General features: G+C 51.2%; 1 protein-coding gene across 5 annotated transcripts in view; it reads right to left on the reverse strand.

Annotated features, from left to right (window-relative positions):
• WSCD1 (WSC domain containing 1) overlaps nt 1-4453 on the reverse strand; it is a 47647-nt gene extending 43194 nt beyond the window's left edge. The window contains exon 1 of one of the 5 annotated variants that reach the window (XM_005220255.5): nt 4361-4453. The gene's annotated coding sequence lies outside the window, so the exon portion shown is untranslated. The other 4 variants (XM_015458644.2, XM_015458645.3, XM_005220252.5 and 1 more) reach the window with 4 other exon arrangements.
• Nucleotides 4454-18519: the final 14066 nt, after the last annotated feature.

The following is an 18519-nucleotide window of genomic DNA, read 5'->3' on the forward strand; positions in this document are numbered from 1 at the left end:
TTCAGCAGTAAGAGACAGAGAATCGAAGTGGAGGAGGAAAGCTTTAATGGCTACCAAGAGGCTCGCAGTATTTGAAGCCGCATATGGTTAACCCAGCCCATTCTTCCAACCACTCTCACATCCACCCTAGGAAATACAGTTCCTCCCTGACTATGTTCTCCAAAAGAGCCACCCTTCGAACAACTTCCCAGGTGACATGTCAACATGTGTGTTGTGTTCAGTCACGTCCGACTCTTTGTGACCCCAAAGACTGCAGCCCGCCAGGTTTTTCTGTCAATGAAATTTTCCAGGCAAGGATACTGGAGTCGTTTGCCATTTCCAACTCCAAGAGATTTTCCTGACCCAGGAATCTGATCCAGTGTCTCTAGTGTCTCCTGCATTGGCAGGCAGGTTCTTTACCACTTCACCACCTGATATGTCCACATGCTGATTACTAAAGCCAAGAGGAGGAGAGATTTAAAACAGCAGAGTGAAAAGAAGTCCAGGGAAAAGTAGTCCAAGGCCACGTTCCAGCGCTCACTCCCCAGATGAGCGGGGCCTGCCTCCATCCCAGTTCTGCCCCCGCTGGTGGGTCTGATCATCACTCACATCCTATGGATAAGGGTCTAAACACTGAGCTATATTTCTGCTTTGCAAATAAGATCATCTATAGACACAGAAGGCAATGGCACTCCACTCCAGTACTCTTGTCTGGAAAATCCCACGGATGGAGGAGCCTGGTAGGCCGCAGTCCATGGGGTCGTGAAGAGTCGGACACGACTGAGCGACTTCACTTTCAATCTTCACTTTCATGCATTGGAGAAGGAAATGGCAACCCACTCCAGTGTTCTTGCCTGGAGAATCCCAGGGACAGGGGAGCCTGGTGGGCTGCCGTCTATGGGGTTGCAGAGAGTCGAACACGACTGAAGCAACTTAGCCGCAGCAGCAGCATAGACACAGAGAACAAACTTATGGACACCAAGTGGGGAAGTGAGGTGAGATGACTTGGGAGATTGGGATGGACAGGTAGACATGACTGATATTATGTATACAACAGATAACTAATGAGAACCTACCATAGAGCTCAGGGAACTCTACTTAGTGCTCTGTGGTGACTGAAATGGGAAGGAAATCCAAAAAAGAGGGGAGATACATTTATAGCTGATTCACTTTGCTGTATAGCAGAACTAACACAATATTGTAAAGCAACCACACTCCAATAAAAACTGATTGAAAAATTAAAAGATAAACACGGAACTGCCCCAGAGTCCTTTGCCCTGGCCTCAGTGAAGCTCCAGATGGAGAATCCAGGGGACTGGCCTCGCCAAGGCTGACTGGGGTCTGAGCCGGATGGAAGCACAAGCCAGGTGTGTCTATAGAGAAACATACCTTCCCAAGAAGCACTGCTCAGACACAGTTCAGTCCCAGCCTGGAGGCTCGGGGCTGCCTGTTGAGGCAGACTCTACAGGAAAGCAGCTCTGCAACTCACTCCCCAGTGCTCCGAGGGCTCAGGCTTTAGCAGCCAACTGGTGGCCCACAATATCCGCTTCTGCCTGACTAGGCAGACAGGAGGGAAGGGGCAGGGGGCCAGCCATCTGCTTAATCCAGGCGTCTCTTCACTTCCAGCCAGACACACAGGACACAGGACAGCACCCCACAGGGCTCCAAGTGAAATAAGGGAACCCCTCACCCCAAAATAAAGCATGCTTCCAGAGGAGCTGTGGAAATAGTCCTGCTGAAGACTGGAAGATGCTGCAGCAGGGAAGGGCCAGGGGGCTTCTCCTCGAGGAAGATGAGGGCTGCCAGGCTAACCCCACCAGCCCAGCTGTCGGCCAAGCTTCCTTTAGGAGATGAACACAGCTGCTCTTCCCCCATGGAACCACTGGGCTCTGGGGGCAACCAATGGGCCCACCGGGGCATCATCTCCGAGGGACTTGTGAGGCCAGAGCTAAGTGTATGGGGAGGATGAGGGCGGTCAGGGGAATACTGGACAGAACCTCCCCCGACCTTGCTCTCTCTCCAGCACTTGCAACGGCCAGGTCGAGGTTGCTGCAGGCAGAGCGCAGCAAGCCAGCCCTCTGCTGCCTGTATTCCCCTCTCCACCAGCCCTCACTTCCTGTGCCTGAAAACCTAGGCGATCCAGAGGAGAAAAAGAAAAAGTCACTCCCTCTCCCCATCTCCTGATCCCAACCATGGCGTTCTGACATGGGATAAGCCAAGCACTCCATAAACTGAAGCCCGCCCTTCCAGCGAAAAGAGAGACGACAGCGTCTAATGTTGTTAGAAAAGTGCAGTGGAGTTCCGAGTCTGTCCATATTGGGTGCTGCTGGGGACCAGGAGAGTGTGGGCAGCAGCAGGATCCCAGGGCAGGGCTGTGAGACTGGAACCCTCACGTCCAGCCTTCCCAGTGCTCAGAGAAGGGTCAGAGGTCTCCCTCCCCGCCCCTGCCTCCCCACTGGGCGAGCCGGCACCGAGCCAGCATCATTCGTGGGCACAGATGCTCAGGGAAAACAGACACCCGGGAGGTTATCCGGAGCAGAGGACCCCCGAGGCTTCTCCTGAGAAACGAAAAACCGCAATTAGCAGCCTCCAGTCATGAATCTCCTTCTACACTTAGGAAGATGCAAAAGCTCTACTTAGGGTAATTTTCCGGACAAAATACATACGTTTCGCCTTTGCCCATGCCTCCGTTCAAGTTCACCAAGAGACGGAGAAAAACCTCCGCTGACCGGAAACCTGGCGTGCTAGCAGAACGAGAGGGAGCTGCCGCTAGGTAAACGTCTCCTCTAAGAAAAGGCAGTGCGCACCCCAAAACCTGTCCTCACCCCTTCCCCGGGCCCGGATCCAAGGCTCCATCCCGGAAAACGGACAGTCTCTGAGGGTTCCAAGGCGGGTATGCGGCTTGGGAAACTGCCTTGAGCACCCCCGCCCCATCCCGCTCGTCCGAAACCTCCCTCCACCCAAGCGCACACACTCCAGGGCGAAGCCTCCCCCGCCCCGCGAGAGGCACCCCCCGCCAGCGCGCCCCGAGCCGGAGCAGGTGCAGCCCCGCCGCGCTCCCGGCCGCGTCTACACAAACTTGTTGGCCCGCGGCTGGGGGAACCCTACCCGCTGCCCGCGCAGGGGTCCCGGCTGGAGCACCCGGAGACCGCACTCACCCACGCGATCGCGGCCAGCTGGGGCGCCCGCTCCCCGCCTCCCCGGGGCGCTGAGCCCGCAGCCCCGCAGTGCCCGGAGCCTAGGCGCCCCCGGCGCCCGCACGCCCCCGGGTGGCCCGCGGCGAGGAGCGGCCCAATGCGCCCCGGGCACAGGGCGCCGCCGCCTGGCTCCCTGGGCTGCGGACGTCCGGGCTGAACCGCGGCGGCAGAGCGAGCGGGCGCCGAACGGGCAGCCGGGCGAGCGGGCGAGCGGGCGCCCGGCTCTGCACATGCTCACTCGCGCGGCCCGGGGACAGCGGCCGGCCGCCGCCGGGTCCTAGAGGCGACCGTCCTCCCGCCGCCCGTGGGAGGGGTCGCCCAGGTCCTGGGGACCAGCCCACCCGGCGCAGCCACACTCGCTGCTGGGAAGCAGAGTCGCCGGCACCCACTTCCATACACACACTCCCATACACACACAAAGAACCTCCCTTGCTGTAATACACACCAGGCTAATGCAGTAGCGCTCACACCAACACACGTCTACACAAACACACTGGACACTGCCACATAGAGGAACAGGCTCCCACACTCGCCCAACACACGGGGACACACAGTGATGCAAACACACTGAACCACTGCTTCACAGACACTCTGACACCCACACTCACACACACAACACACACACACACAGGGCTCTGTCCTGGGACACTGACAGCCACCCGTTTGCAGCACTCTGATACCAAGCCACAGAGGCAGACAGACACACGTTGGATCACTGTCCCACGCAGAGCTAGACACTAACACTCACATCCTTATGCACACACACACACGCACTCTGAGACAGTCACCCACAGATCGCTACCCCTCAGACAAATACACCGACACCATCTCCCATGCCCACACACTCAGGGCTCTACCACCAACCACTGCACTGCCCCACACAGACCTACAGTGACAGACCCACACTGAGGTGTAGTGATCCACACACCGGAGTCCACTGACACACACACTGCTGTGTAGAGAGTCATACTGGCCATTGGCCCACAGACCCCCTGAGGTGGATAGGCGCTGATACAGACACACAGGTACACAACCACACTGCTACACACCCATCCCCTTTTTAAAATAACGACTGGATCCAACCTTCAGGATTCTCCCTCCACGCCCCACTCCTGCTCCTCAGAAGTCCCCAAGCCACCGTGCTGCCCCTGCCCTGCCAGGCACATCCTTGGCCCTTGTCTCACCTGGGGCTGGCTGCTGAGATGCTCCGAAAACTGGGGACCAGCAGAGGCTGCGGGAACAGGTGGCGCTGGCATGGCTCTAAGAGGGTCTTCCTGAAAGGGAGTTGCATACCTCCGACTCCCACTAGGGGCAGCACTGCTTGGCAAGGCTGGGAGGAGCCGTTTTCAACAGGTGGAGGGCAGGCGGGGAGAGGATTAGCCTGGGGATCAGTCGAAGCTTTATGTAGGTCAGTCAAGTGGCACCCAAAGGGGAAACGGAGGCGCTTAGGTTAGCCCGGCTAGTCAGGCCAAGTGCAGAAATTCAGAGAGTCAGCCCCCCTCCCTGGGATGAAGTAGGGGAGTGCTGGGGCCAGGGAGGACCTGGAGGAGGGAACAGGAAGTGAGGGATGATGCTTGCAGGAAAGCCCCCATACACATCTCTTTGAAGTGTGAATGTGTGTGTTGCTATTATTGTTGCTGTTGTTCAGTCACTCAGTCTTGTGGGACTATTTGCGACCCCATGGACTGCAGCATGCCAAGCTTCCCTATCCTTCGCTATTTCCCAGAGTTGGCTCAAGTTCATGTCCATTGTTGCTATTATTACCAACAACAATAATCCACTGTACATTTTTTGCATTGCGTTTTGATTTTCGAAGCCCTCTCCAGGACAGCTACATCATTTGTGGGACCCAGTGCAAAATGAAAATGTGGCCTTTGTTCAAGAATGGGTAAGAACTTCAGGAAAGGAGAACAGACGCATGAAACCCAGCGCAGAGCCCTTCTGAGCTTAAGCCCCATGCCCTGCATGCGGCTCATGCCAGTGGAGCTGGCCCTAATTCTTTCATGCCCTTAGCCCCCCCTTAGAACTCAAAATAAGTGCTGCATGCCTTCACCATCTTCATCTGCAAATTAGAGAAAATGCACCCATTCTTGGGCTTTTGTGAGGATCAAGGGAAATGCTTGGTGAGCTTGTAGCACTGTCTGCCACAGGATACACGCGTAATGCCTTTTAGTAAACATGATATGAAGAGCTTTCTCCCAAGGCTTTGCTACGATCCAGAAATGCCACCTGTGCAACGGTCTCTTGATCCACGGGCTTACAGTACCTTCTCATCCTCCAAATGTCACCTCCCCAGAGGCCTGCTCAGACATCCCAGGCTGCATAAAGCATACTCTGTCCTCACCTTGTGGATTTACTTGCTTATTGTCTGTCTTCTCCCAGAGCTTCCCAGCCCCCACAGCTAGAATTTCAGCCCCCACAAAGCCAGGAAAATTCTCATCTCATTCAGAATTATATCCTTAGTGTCTAGCTTAATTCTTGGCACATAGGCATGCCCACCACATATTTACTAGATAAATAATTAACTGGTTTTTAAAAATGCAATATGCCTAGCATGACGTATTTTTAAGGAACCCAAACAGTTTCCCAATAGTCTCCATGTGTCTTCCCAAGAACTCAGAGACTGCTTATTCCTGTTCAAGTCACAGACAGATCCACGTTTGTGTCCAACCACTTTATAATGGTCCATTGGGTGCTACTGGCCAGTAGGGAGACCAAGATTGAGTGCCTGGATGGCACATGGCCTTTCATCCCCCTGCCAGGGGCCTAAGGTGGGTTATGGAAGCAGGTACCCCTCCAGTACCTGCCAGCATCTGCATCTGAACACCCTCCTCCTTCAACTACATAGCTCTTGGCTACTGCTCCATCAGGACCCTGGCAGGTGACACAGCCTTGACCATCCCAGAGTAGCCTGTGAAGGTTGCCTTACGCTCCTGGCGGAGCCCTGCATCATTGGAAAAAGCATCATTCAAAGACCCAGAGAACCTTTGGCAACATCTGAAAAGACGAGGATGCAGTTTCTTCTCTCCTCCTTTGCTTTTATTCCCCCGTGGTGCTGTGACTGGTGCCCCCTCTGTGCACTCAGACCTGAAACTGGCTTCACCACTTTGCTACGCTGCCTATTTACCTGCTCTCTCCCATGAGCACGCTGCAGAGGCTTAAATATGCCTCTGTGAAGACGCCAGCCACACAGATGGTAATTGTACCCCCTGCTGAGCTGTGTCTGCAGATATCAGAGTGTGAGGTGGGGAAGGGTAGGGATCTGTACCTGCCGCCTGGCAAGGGAGGACAGGTCTGGTCTGGGAGCAGCTGGACTTCCTAGGTAGGGGCCAGAGGTGCCCTGAAAGTTTCAGGAATCCAGAGGCAACTGGGATCAGAATGAGGAGGAAACCTGAGTCGCATTTTTTTCTTTTTTAAAAAAATATTTGTTCTTTCTTTTTTTTTTTTATAAATAAAGAAATGTGCCAGGTCTTAGCTGTGGCATGCAGTATCTTTTAGCTGCAGCATGTGGGATCTAGTTCCTCAACTAGGGATCGAACCCGGGCCCCCTGCAGGAGTCTTAGCCTCTGGACTACTAGGGTAGTCCCCCAAGTTCCTTTTCTGACTAGACTGGAATAAACTGTGTGACCTCATGCCGAACTTACCTTCTTTTGTCCTGGTTTGCCTTTCTGCAAAATGCTGTTGCTGCTGCTGCTGCTGCTGCTGCTAAGTTGCTTCAGTTGTGTCCAACTCTGTGCGACCCCATAGATGGCAGCCCAGTAGGCTCTCCCGTCCCTGGGATTCTCCAGGCAAGAACACTGGAGTGGGTTGCCATTTCCTTCTCCAACGCATGAAAGTGAAAAGTGAAAGTGAAGTCGCTCAGTCGTGTCTAACTCTTTGTGACCCCATGGACTGCAGCCTACCAGGCTCCTCCATCCATGGGATTTGCCAGGCAAGAATACTGAAGTGGATTGCCATTGCCTTCTGCTTCTGTAAAACGGGCGGTCGTCTAATTCATAAGTGAAGGACCTTGCTTTGAGAGAGGCAGGGGAGCGAAACAAGAGCGCTTCTCTGGTTGGGCAAATGGAATCGTTTTGCCAGAATGTAGTTTTTTAATCTGCAAAATGGGCAAAGAGTCCACTTTCTAGTGCAGAGTTCCTGGCACAGGGTAATATATTCAGTAAGTGATGACATGAATAATTCCTCCAACTGGTGGTATGATGACAATTCTTCCTGGCTGTGGTGTGGTGTGGGGTCTAATGTTGCAGGTGCTGGCCAAGAGTGTGTTGGATTCAGTTGAGAACTGCCTGACCCTGCGACCCTTCCTGTCTGCAACGGGCTGGGGCTGGGGAACAGAAAGCACTGAAGGATCACCAGCCAAGGGCAGAGGTCTGTCAGGTTAGACGCAGGGCTCACGGGCTCAGTTATCAGCCAGAGGGTGTAAGGCCTCCGGTGGAGAGGGTGGCAGAGTAGACCCCCACTCTGCTCCTCCTGCCTGGTGTTCATGTGCGTGCTGAGCAGAGGAAGCACCCTATCTTTGCTCCATTTTTATGAACTTCTCTGTAAGTCATTCATCAAAGGCCTTGAACTTGGAAGCTGTCATTTAAGAAAAGCTGCTGGAGCACCTCAAGCAGATGGCAGTGATTCAAGAGGAGATGGGTTCATGTTAATGAACTTCTTATTTGGGAATAATTTTAGATTTCCAGAAAAGTTGCAGAGCATTCTTGTGTGCCCCTCACTTAGTTTTCCCTATCGTTAATATCTTATAGGGCTTTCCCTACGGCTCAGCTGGTAAATAATCCACCTGCAATGCAGGAGACACCGGAGACGTGGGTTCAACCCCTGGGTTGAGAAGATTCCCTGGAACAGGAAATGGCACCCCACTCCAGTATTCTTGCCTGGAAAACCCCACGGACAGAGGAGCCTGGCAGGCTATAGTTCATGGGATTGCAGAGTTGGACATGACTAAAGTGACTTAACACAATATCTTATGTGACCAGGGCACCTTGCTCAAAGCTGAGAATTTCAGCTTGGCATGCTGCTTGCTATTGACTAGACTGCAGACTTGATTTGTGTTTCCTCTTTCCTCATTCGTGTTCTCTTTCTGTTTCAGATTCTATTCAGGGTCCAGGGTACCACACTGTGTTGTTATCCCTCTCCCTAGTCTCTTCTGTTCTGTGACAGTTTCTCATTCTTTCCTTGACTTTCATGACCTTGACAGACCTGAGAAATACTGGCCAGGTACCCTGTGAAATGTCCAGAGGGCTCAATTCAAACGGGACATCTCAGACTAGAAGGATTTTTGAACCTGGTGGCATTAAGTGGCTATTTTTTTTTTTAATCTACATTGAACTTGCTACAATATTGCCTCTGTTTTATGTTTTGGTTTTTTGGCCATGACGCATGTGAGATCTTAATTCCCCAACCAGAGATTGAACCCACATGCCCTGCATTGGAGGGTGAAGTCTTAACCACTGGACCACCAGGGAAGTCCCTCATGTGACTATCGATACCATCTCTATGCGTGAGCCTATTATGGCCCATTACAAGAGACCTGGTCAGCATCCTAGGGAAAGAAGACGAGGAGAGGCCACAATGGAAGAAATTTCAACAGGATAGGGGCTGGCAGATGGCTAGTGGCTGGAGGAAATACAACATGAAGTTCCAAATGTAATACTAGCCAGTTCCTGTACCTGATATGCAGGTTCTGCTCATTTCCTGTGTTTCTCTTCAATCTGAGTGTCCTGGCCGCACAGGGCATGTCACTGGGGAAGGAGAGCTGCTGCCCTGAAACTCCCACTTCAGCCCTGCCCTTCCATCCCCCGACTTGCATGGGGCCCATATTCATCCGCTTACACAGTTGGCCATCTCCCCTCACCTCAACCTGATTGAAAACAGCACATCAATGGTAATAGGCACAGTAAAGTCTCCATAAATATCTTCATCAAGGCAAATTAAACCTTCGTTTGGAAATATTTTTAAGAACAAGAAACACACAGACTTAATAGAATAAGCTATGGTTGCCAGGGGAAAGAATGGGAGAGACAGTTAGGGAGTTTAGGATGGACATGTACACACTGCTATATTTAAATGGATAACCAAAAAGGACCTACTGTATAGCACATGGAAATTTGCTCAATGTTATGTGGCCACCTGGATGGGGGGGAGTTTGGAGGAGAATGGATACATGTGTACCTATAGCCTAGTCCCTTCACTGTTCACCTGAAATTATCACAACATTGTTAATTGGCTATACCCCAATACAAAATAAAAAGTTTAATAAAAGAAAGAGAAACATGTTTGGTTCTTTCCAATCCCTTTCTCTCCCTCCCCTTTGTAGGAATTTCTATTATAGAACCTTAAACACAGCTGTGCTGCTATGCCAGAAAGTGGAGTGGCCACTTCAAGACCATAAGATGACAAGCCAATCCTCTATGTGGGGCAGAGCACAAAGACAGAAGAGACCCAGGTGTGAACCAATGGATGACCCCCTTCCCTGTGGACACATGTTAGAAAAATAAGATCTATTTGTATAGAAATACATCCTGATCTCTTATGTGCTTTTATCCTTCAAATTGTGAGCCGCCAATATTCAGCATAGGAACAGCAAAGTCCTAATAACTAAGTTTGTGAACCAAGTGAGTAGAAATCTAAAGATCTTGCATATTTTGAGTTTCTCCCTTCTGGAAGTTTTGGTGTACAAGCAGGTGGATGAGTGGAAAGTGGATGGAAGGGCTAGGGCTGTGCAGATGGACCTAAGGAGAAGCAGGCAGACAGGAGGCGGAGGATAAGCAGAAAAGTTGGATTGTATAGATGCTGAGCTCTGTGACCGCAGGGAGCTCATTTGTCTTCAAGTTCACGGCTGTCACCCCAGCACCCTCCTGTCCCCTGCCCTGAATAGCCTTACCTACTCAAAACCCCTTCACGTGGCAGCCCCGCCCCCATCTTGCCCAGGTCACCATCCACCCCTCTCCATCCTCCTCTGGCCCCCCACTTTGAGGTTTTCCCAAGCTCTTTGTCATCTCCCCCCATCAGCCTTTGCCATCCCATCTCTGGAGTTCACTCACCCTATCTCCTTTGCCTGGAATGCCCCTCTCCTCGCAATCTGTTGCTCTTTCAGGGCCTGGAACAAACTCTCCCTCCTCCTTGAAGTCTTCCCAGATTGCACATCCAAATTTAATCTCTCACCCCCACCCCCCATCAGTGTTTCCACAGCTTTGTGTTTGGGATAAAAGCCAGGATGGAGAAACACAGAAGCCAAGTAGGAGGAGAAGGTGTGTGTGCATGTGTGTGTGTATGGCAGGGTGGGGGGAGGCATGTAGAGCCATTCAGAGATCTACTGACAGAGGAAATATCTATGTCACCACCTGTCTGCCCTAGGTGAGCGTGACAGGGGAAGATGGTGTCACTTAGGAAGAATCATGACTTGATGGGTCCTATGCTAGGCATTTTACATATGTTGATCATGTAATCCTCTTCACAACTCTATTAAATATGTACTGTTTTAGCCCCATTTTACAGATGAGAAGACTGAGGCTCAGAGGAATTAAGTGACTGAGCCAAAATAACATACCCAGAAAGCAGAAAAGCTGGGTTGGAGTTCAGATTTGGTTGGCCTCAAAGGGCCTCACCCCCATGGGCTCTAACTTGGTCACTCATGTCCACCCACCTGTCCATCCTCCCAACCCACCCAGGGGACACACAGGGACAGCCTCCTGCCCCTGCTCAATCATCCCAAGGCCGACACATATGTGCTTGTCCTCCATCTCAGATCATGGAGGAATTCTCTGGAAAAAGTGCTGCTGAGTTGTTACTAAAAGAGGACATAGTCAACGTCATGGCTAGAGCTCAGGGGATCATGGGAAGGGGGGAAGCGGGGAGGGATAGAAGGAGGGAGGGAGAGCGGCTACTTTCCTAAAGATTATTAAGTAGGATCCAGGAATCCTCTAGGGAGACGGAGAGAAAAGAGGTGCTGAGGAATGGAATTTCCAGCCCTACCCTGCATACACCCTGGTGCCAGACACCCCAGATGTGTGGGCTCACCCACAGGAGGAAACTATCCTATAACAGGACACACATGGGAGTGGAGCAAATTCGGCTGGATAAATAAACTGTTCCCCCATGTTTCGTCTAGTTCCTTCTGCTTCCTTTTATGTGTGTTCCCCAAGGGCAGCTGAGGGATAGGGGAACCAAGGGACAGAAGTGCTAAGAAGGAACAGAAATGCACTGGAGCAAGAAATTCACCAGTCTCTGGAAGAGCAGACAGATTCTGCCGTTCACTAATCATGTGGTGTGTGTCGCTGAGCAATGCTCTTCACCTCTCAGAGCCTCAGTTTTCCCATCTGTAAAATGGAGATAATAAGAATGCGAGGAGATAACATGTATGTTTGGGGAGGGGGGAGTTGGTCCTGTGATTCCCACCTTACATACACCAAGTTACTTATTTCTTTTCCTTTGGATGTGTTCTCACAATTTTTAGTCATATTTTTTGGGGGGGTGTAAAGAATCCACCTGTAATGCAGAAGACCTGGGTTCAATCCCTGGGTTTGGAAGATCCCCTGCAGAAAGGCATGGCTACGCACTTCAGTATTCTTGCCTAGAGAATCCCAGGGACAGAGGCTACAGTCCATGGGGTCACAAAGAGGTGGACACAGCTGAGGAAAAAACACTTCCACTTCCACTTCTGAGACTAGACTTTGCAACCCGAAGGCAGAGGTCGTTCTAAAGTTCATGAAGCCTGCTTTCCCTGGACCTAGGACAGCACCTGCCATGGGGCAGGGAAAGATGAGAGCAGTGAATGATGCTTGGAGCGCCCTCTTACTTCTTGCTTCATCCAGGCCTTCGGGAATTGTACCTAAGGCCGGGGTGTGCACCGGTGCCTGGGAGGGCAGAGAGCTGGAGGATGGCGGGTAAGGTCTGGATGCTGGTGGGGACCTGAGGACCCTGAGAGTGTCTAATTCAGATTGTCCCTGCCGACCCTGCTTTCACCAGTTGGAGCAGCTCATGAGAGCAAGAATATTTTCGAAGAACAGGTGTTGAGACTGAGAAGACTTCAAAGAAGAAATGGTGATGGATGGAGGGGAAGTGGATGGAGGGGAAAGGATACTTTAGGATGGGGAGGGGCTGGTGCAAGTTAGCTGAGACTAGGACAGCACACCTGGAGTGCTGAAGGGAAGGGGAGAAATTCTCTGTGGTTGGCAAGCGGATGGGGGCAGGGAGTGTGTTAGGGGAACCTGAGAGATTTGGCCTTTATCCTGGAGCTAGGTGCTGAAGAGCCAGGGAAATTTTTCACCGGCAGGTAGAATCAGCGATATGGGGAAGGGGTAGAGAACAGTGGGGTCCTGACCATCCTGTCATCCCCAGGCCTGCCTGTTACCATGGCAACCAATGGCGGGGGGGGGGGGGGGGGGGAGCGTGGAGAGAGATCTTTCTGTTTCTATATGTATGAGTTCGACCTCGATCATCTCAAGCTGAGTCTCAGACAAACAGTGGGTCCACCCGCTTCCCCTGAGAGACCCCAGGTGAGGAAGCCAACTCAGCACTCCCAGAAAGCAAAGGCCTGGCTCCTGACCCCTGGGCCTCTCCTGGTCCCCCTCCCTGTTCACCTGAGGGATGGCAGGGCTCAGGTGTGCATCTGACCAGCTTCCACCCCTTCCTGACCACGCTCTGAGGAGCAGGGAAATGGGAAGTGACAGCCAATGCCAGGAGTCACTAAGTCTCTGTCACCTCGATTTCCAAGACAGGAGCTGGTGCTGAGCGAACGTGGCACTTCAGAGACACCCCTGTCCCTGCAGGAGCCACCAGAGCCAAGCTGGGGCCTAGCCCCGCCCCCTGCCGACCTGCCTCTCCCCCAGCCCCGCCTCCCCGTCCCCACTCCACCCCCCCCCCCCGCCCCGCCCCGCGCGCCCCACTCACCCGCCGATCCTGGACCTTGCTTCCATCCGCAGCCGCAGTCCCGCCCGGTAGACACACATCTGACTCCTCCACACCCAGCCTCAAGTTCAGTTCAGTCGCTCAGTCGTGTCCGACTCTGCGACCCCACGGACTCCGGCACGACAGGCATCCCAGTCCATCACCAACTCCAGGAGTTGACTCAAACTCATGCTTGGAAAAGCCCATGGATGGAGGAGCCTGGTAGGCTACAGTCCCTGGGGTCTCGAAGGGTCGGACACGACTGAGCGACTTCACTTTCACTTTTCACTTTCATGCATTGGAGAAGGAAATGGCAACCCACTCCTGTGTTCTTGCCTGCAGAATACCAGGGACTGAGGAGGCTGGTGGGCTGCCGTCTATCGGGTCACACAGAGTCAGACACGACTGAAGTGACTTAGCAGCAGCAGCAGCAGCATGTCCACTAAGTCTGTGATGCCATCCAATCATCTCATTCTCTGTCCTCCCCTTCTCCTCCCGCCTTCAATCTTTCCCAGCATCTGGGTCTTTTCCAATGAGTCAGTTCTTCCCATCAGCTGCAAGCTGTGGGCGTAACTTTACCCATCACTAGGACCACCTCCTCAAAAGAAAGGACTCTCCTCTGTGCCTTTGAAAGACAGCCTCTGTGGGAGTTTCCTGGGAGCCTAGTGGTTAGAAGTCTGGGCTTTTGCTGCCGTGGCCTGGGCTTCTCCGTTCCCTGGTCAGGAAACAGATCTTGCAAACCCACCTGGCATGGGCAAAAATAAAATAAAGATAATCTTTGAAAAGTTCGCTTATGATACCATCCCACAATTCTGGGGATGGTAATAATAATTATTACCTGTTATTATAATTAGGTAAAATAATAATTTTTACCTAATTTTTGCCTAAAGATAATAATTATTCCCAGGAATGATTAATTACTCTATCTGTGTTCAATGCCTTGATCTTTTTTTATTTTTACCAACAGATTGAGGGGTTTCTGGCTACCAGGTCTTTCCCCAGACAACTCGGCTTTTTGAAACAATCTCTACAGTGCCTTTTTCTAAGGGAAATACTGGAGAAAAATAATTACATCTTACATGCAGGCATTTACAGTCTCTAAAATGCAAATCTGGTCAAGCCACTCTCGTCCTTAGGATCCTTTTAGGCTCTACAAGATTCAGGCAGGAACCCCTTCACCAACCCCAGTACTGACCCAGCCAAAAGCGCCACCCACATTTTGCCAGCTTTTGCTCCAGACATGACACTCGGTCCCTGAATCAAGTTTTCTGACTCCCCCAGGTGTGATTGTTGTTCAGTCACTAAGTCGTGCCTGACTCTCTGCAACCCCATGAACTATGGCATGCCAGCCTTCGCTACCCTTTACCATCTCCCGGAGTTTGCTCAAACTCATGTCCATTGAGTCAGTGATGCCATCCCCCATCGCATCCCCCATTGTCCCCTTCTCCTCCTGTCCTCAGTCTTTCCCAGCATCAGGGCCTTTTCCACTGAGTCAGCTTTTCACACCAGGTGGCCAAAGTATTGGCGCTTCAGCTTCAACAACAGTCCTTCCAATGAATATTCAGGGTTGATTACACATGCATGCATGTGCAAACATAGGTATATGCGCGTGCAAGCAGTGCACACCTGCACGCATGAACACGAAAGTGCACTGTAACACACGCATGTGAGAGTACATGCCCACACACAGCTGGACGTGCACACACAAACACGTAGGTGCTTTTGTGTGTGTATTTGTTTTTACCTTAATACTGATGAAGTGAAGTGAAAGTGTTAGTCAGTCGTTTCTGACTTTTTGTGACCCCAACAGGCTCCTCTGACCATGGAATTCTCCAGGCAAGAATACTGGAGACCATTTCCTTCTCCAGGGGATCTTCCCCACCCAGGAATCAAACCTGGGTTTCCACAAAACCTGGGTTTTGTTTGCAAGCAGATTCTTTACCTCTGAGCCCAAGGGAGCCACTTGGTTCTTTCCACAGTGTCTTTGGGCCTTTGGTACTGGACACTCCCTCCTCACTGTCAGCTCCTGGCCCTGGGGCAGTACAGAGTGCAGCACCCAGTGAGACAAGGTTGAACACACGAGGTGGTCCAGAGGTGCAGCCCTGGGACCCTCTGCCGGACGTGAATGGGTCCCCACCCCTTCCTGAGGTTGTCCCCTGCAAGGACGTTGGGAGGGGTCCATGTGGACCAGGTAGGCTTGAGGGGGGCGGGGAGCTAGCAGACCCGTCCAGAATTCCCACTGCAGCCAGCATGGTCGGCGCAGCCACCCAACCTAGCTTATTTACGATGCTTTTAGCTCCAAGCAGGCCCATTTCCGAAGTCCTCTCTGAGGTATAAATTATCTTAAAGGGCTGATTTGTATCACTGTGGTTGGACAATGCTTAACCAGAAAGCACTCCGGCCTTTCAGCAGTTTCAATCCAGGGAGAGCTATGGATTTTTTTTTCACCCTAATTGAGCACTTCAGAAAGGGAGGGTGTTGAAAAACCTTCAATAGGTTGCATTTTTAGGGAAAGCAATTTTGACTTATTAGGCACTGTTGGCTTCAGAAATATGCTCACTAATGACTTCTATTTAAATATTTCCCTCCAGCTGAGACTTAAAAAAAGCACTGTGTTAATGGATTTGACATCCCCTAAATGAGTATTTTCCCACCTCGGCCTCTGAACTTCCTTGGCCAGATCTTCTCAAACAGTCAAGAGATCCCAAGCAAGCTGTATTCAGAAAAAACCCCTGTCAGAATTAGCTATAGAAAGGATAATTTTCCTTTTTCAACTGTAGGGCCAACAGTGATCTTCTAGGTGTAAGCCCAAACTTAGATGGAATCACTGGTTTCTCAGTCTTTCACTGGTGACCCAACCCTTATAGAATTAGAATTAAACCCAAAGCCTCTGATCTTGCACAAAAGGCCCATCCTACCCTCATCTGACACCACAATACCCACCTGGCTCTCTTTGAACCCCAGGCAGAAAATTCTAGGTGAGTGCATGGCCTGGGCTGGCATGCAGAACCTGACATCCAGAAGGGCTGTGTCTGCTTTAAGGCTCTGCTGTGGCCGTCTTGAAATTCCTTTTTTTTAAAGAAAGATTTATATATGTATATAATTTTATTTCTTTTTGGCTGCGCCAGGTCTTCATTGCTGCCCACGTGGTACAGCAAGTGGGGGGCTACTCTCTAGTTGGTGTGTGGGCTTCTCACTGCAGTGTTTTCTCTTGTTTCAGAGCCCGGGCTCTAGAGCACAGGCTCAGTAGTTGTGGGGCACGAGCTTAGTTGCCATGAGAAATTGGGGTCCTCCCAGACCAGGAGCCAAATCTGTGTCCCCTGCATTGGCAAGCAGACTCTCACCCACTGGACCACCAGGGAAGTGCTGTCTTGAAATTCTTCATAATTTTTGATCAAGGAGCGCCCTATTCTCATTTTGTACTGGGCTCTGCAAATTGTGTATAGGATCATGCCCAGATTCATCACCCTCTCCCACTCCTCTCTACATTTCCTTGTATAAGCAGTTTCCTCTACCTGAGGCATCAGCCTTCAGCCCAGCCCTGCCTGCTCCTTGTCCATGAAATTAACCCTGAGGAAGCACCTTGGATAGTGGAGACAGCACAGCCTAGTAGCTGAATGAAGCCAGAGACCAGAATGCCAATCTCAGCTCCACCACTTCTGGGTTACATGATCTTCGGCAAACAACTTAGCTTCTCTGAGTCTGAGTTTTCCCTTCTGAAAGAATGGAATTACCATTGTCCCAACTTCCTAGGTTGCTGTGAGAACTAATTTTGAGATAATCATGGAGCATTTAGAAGAGTGTCTGACACAGTATTCACCACTATTGCCAGTCCCTTCATGAGTGTGATTGAATTTTGATCCTCTCATGAAGCCCTCCTTGGCTGGCCTGACTGCTTCACCTAGAGTGAGACATCCCCTGTCCCAGGTCCTGTAGCCTCCTCTCTTCTATAGGGCCAGCAGGCCACTAGATCGCCATTTGTCAGTATGGTTACAAACACTTTTGTTTGCAAGCATCAGGAACTCACTCAAACTAACTTAGGCAAAAAGACAGGCCTAGTTGTAAGTATATGAGGGACAAGAAGATGGCTGAGCCTCAGGAAGACCTGGAATATAAACTTGAAAACGCAAGTACCCACTTTTCCCATTTAACTCTTGCTTTTATCTCAGGAATGGCCTCTTTCTCTCTCTCTGTCCCTCTCTGTCTCTTCATCTCTCTACAAACCAGCATCTCCCTCAACTTGGCCACAAGGTAGAAAAGTATTACCTGACAGCATCTAAATTGTCCGTATGGTTCTAGCCACCTGAAAGCTGGACCATTACTGGTTCAGTTTCACAGTTCTGCGGACAGAGCCCCAACTGGCCCCTCCAGGGTCAAGCTCATCAATGGAGCCCAAACTACAAGATGATTTTACGCTCCAGTGTGGCTTAATCTCTCCACACCTGTCTACCGCACATGTCTATCTTTCCCTCAAGGGCCACAAAGGATCCCTAAAGGCCACGTGCTTCTCAGCTTCGCCTCCTCCAGTCTGGTGCCTGGAGCCTAAATTGTTGTTGAATAAAGGAAAGTGTGAAGAGATCAGAGGATGATGTAGTTGGATGGCATTACCAATTCAATGGACATAAATTTGGGCAAGCTCTGGGAGATGGTGAGGGGCAGGGAAGCTTGGAGTGCAGCAGTCCAAGGGGCAGAGAAGACTCAAACAGGACTTGGGGACTGAACAACAAGAAAGGAGGTTGTAAATGGTAGTGGAGAGGCTTGCATTTTCAACCCAAACACTGATACAGAGCAGGGACCTATGGGGCTCCGCAAAGCCTTCCTGTGTCCCCCATTTCTTTGATTACAGGAAACAGCTTTCATTCAGCTTCCATGACCTTTCCTGAGGTCCAGTGGGCAGATTCAAGCAGTTGTTAATTAGGGAAGGGAGGGGATGTGAAACCAGGGAGAAACAGTCAAGAGCAGCCTTGGGGAAAGGTCGCGTTTCCCCATCAATGGAGACACACAACAAACATTTTGAGCTATTTTGCAGAGATTGAAACCCCCTCCAGGTGGGAGAAGTTAAAGATTAATGATGTTAGGCTGCCCACAAGCAGATAGACCTCAGACCAGTTGGACCTGAGGTTGTTAACACTAACTCCTACTGACCTCACCGCTAACCCATCAGAAGAATGCCCACATCCTCTTTAAACAATTACTGTAAAACTTCTCACGGCACATGGTTTTGAGGGCATCAGCCCACTGTGGTCCCCTCTGCCTGGCAAAGTAATAAAGCGATCCTCTTCTGCTTCACCCAAAACTCTGTCTCCGAGATTCAATTCAGCACCAGTGTACAGAGAAGCTGAGCTTTCGGCATCAACACCACCATGCACTCTCACAATTGTTCTGTCCCTTGCTGGGACTTAGCAAGTGAGCCTGTCCTGGTACCAAAAGCATCCCAGGGAGGCTATTCATC

This window comes from Bos taurus, chromosome 19 (genome assembly GCF_002263795.3).
Source record: "Bos taurus isolate L1 Dominette 01449 registration number 42190680 breed Hereford chromosome 19, ARS-UCD2.0, whole genome shotgun sequence".
NCBI classification, from domain to species: domain Eukaryota; kingdom Metazoa; phylum Chordata; class Mammalia; order Artiodactyla; family Bovidae; genus Bos; species Bos taurus.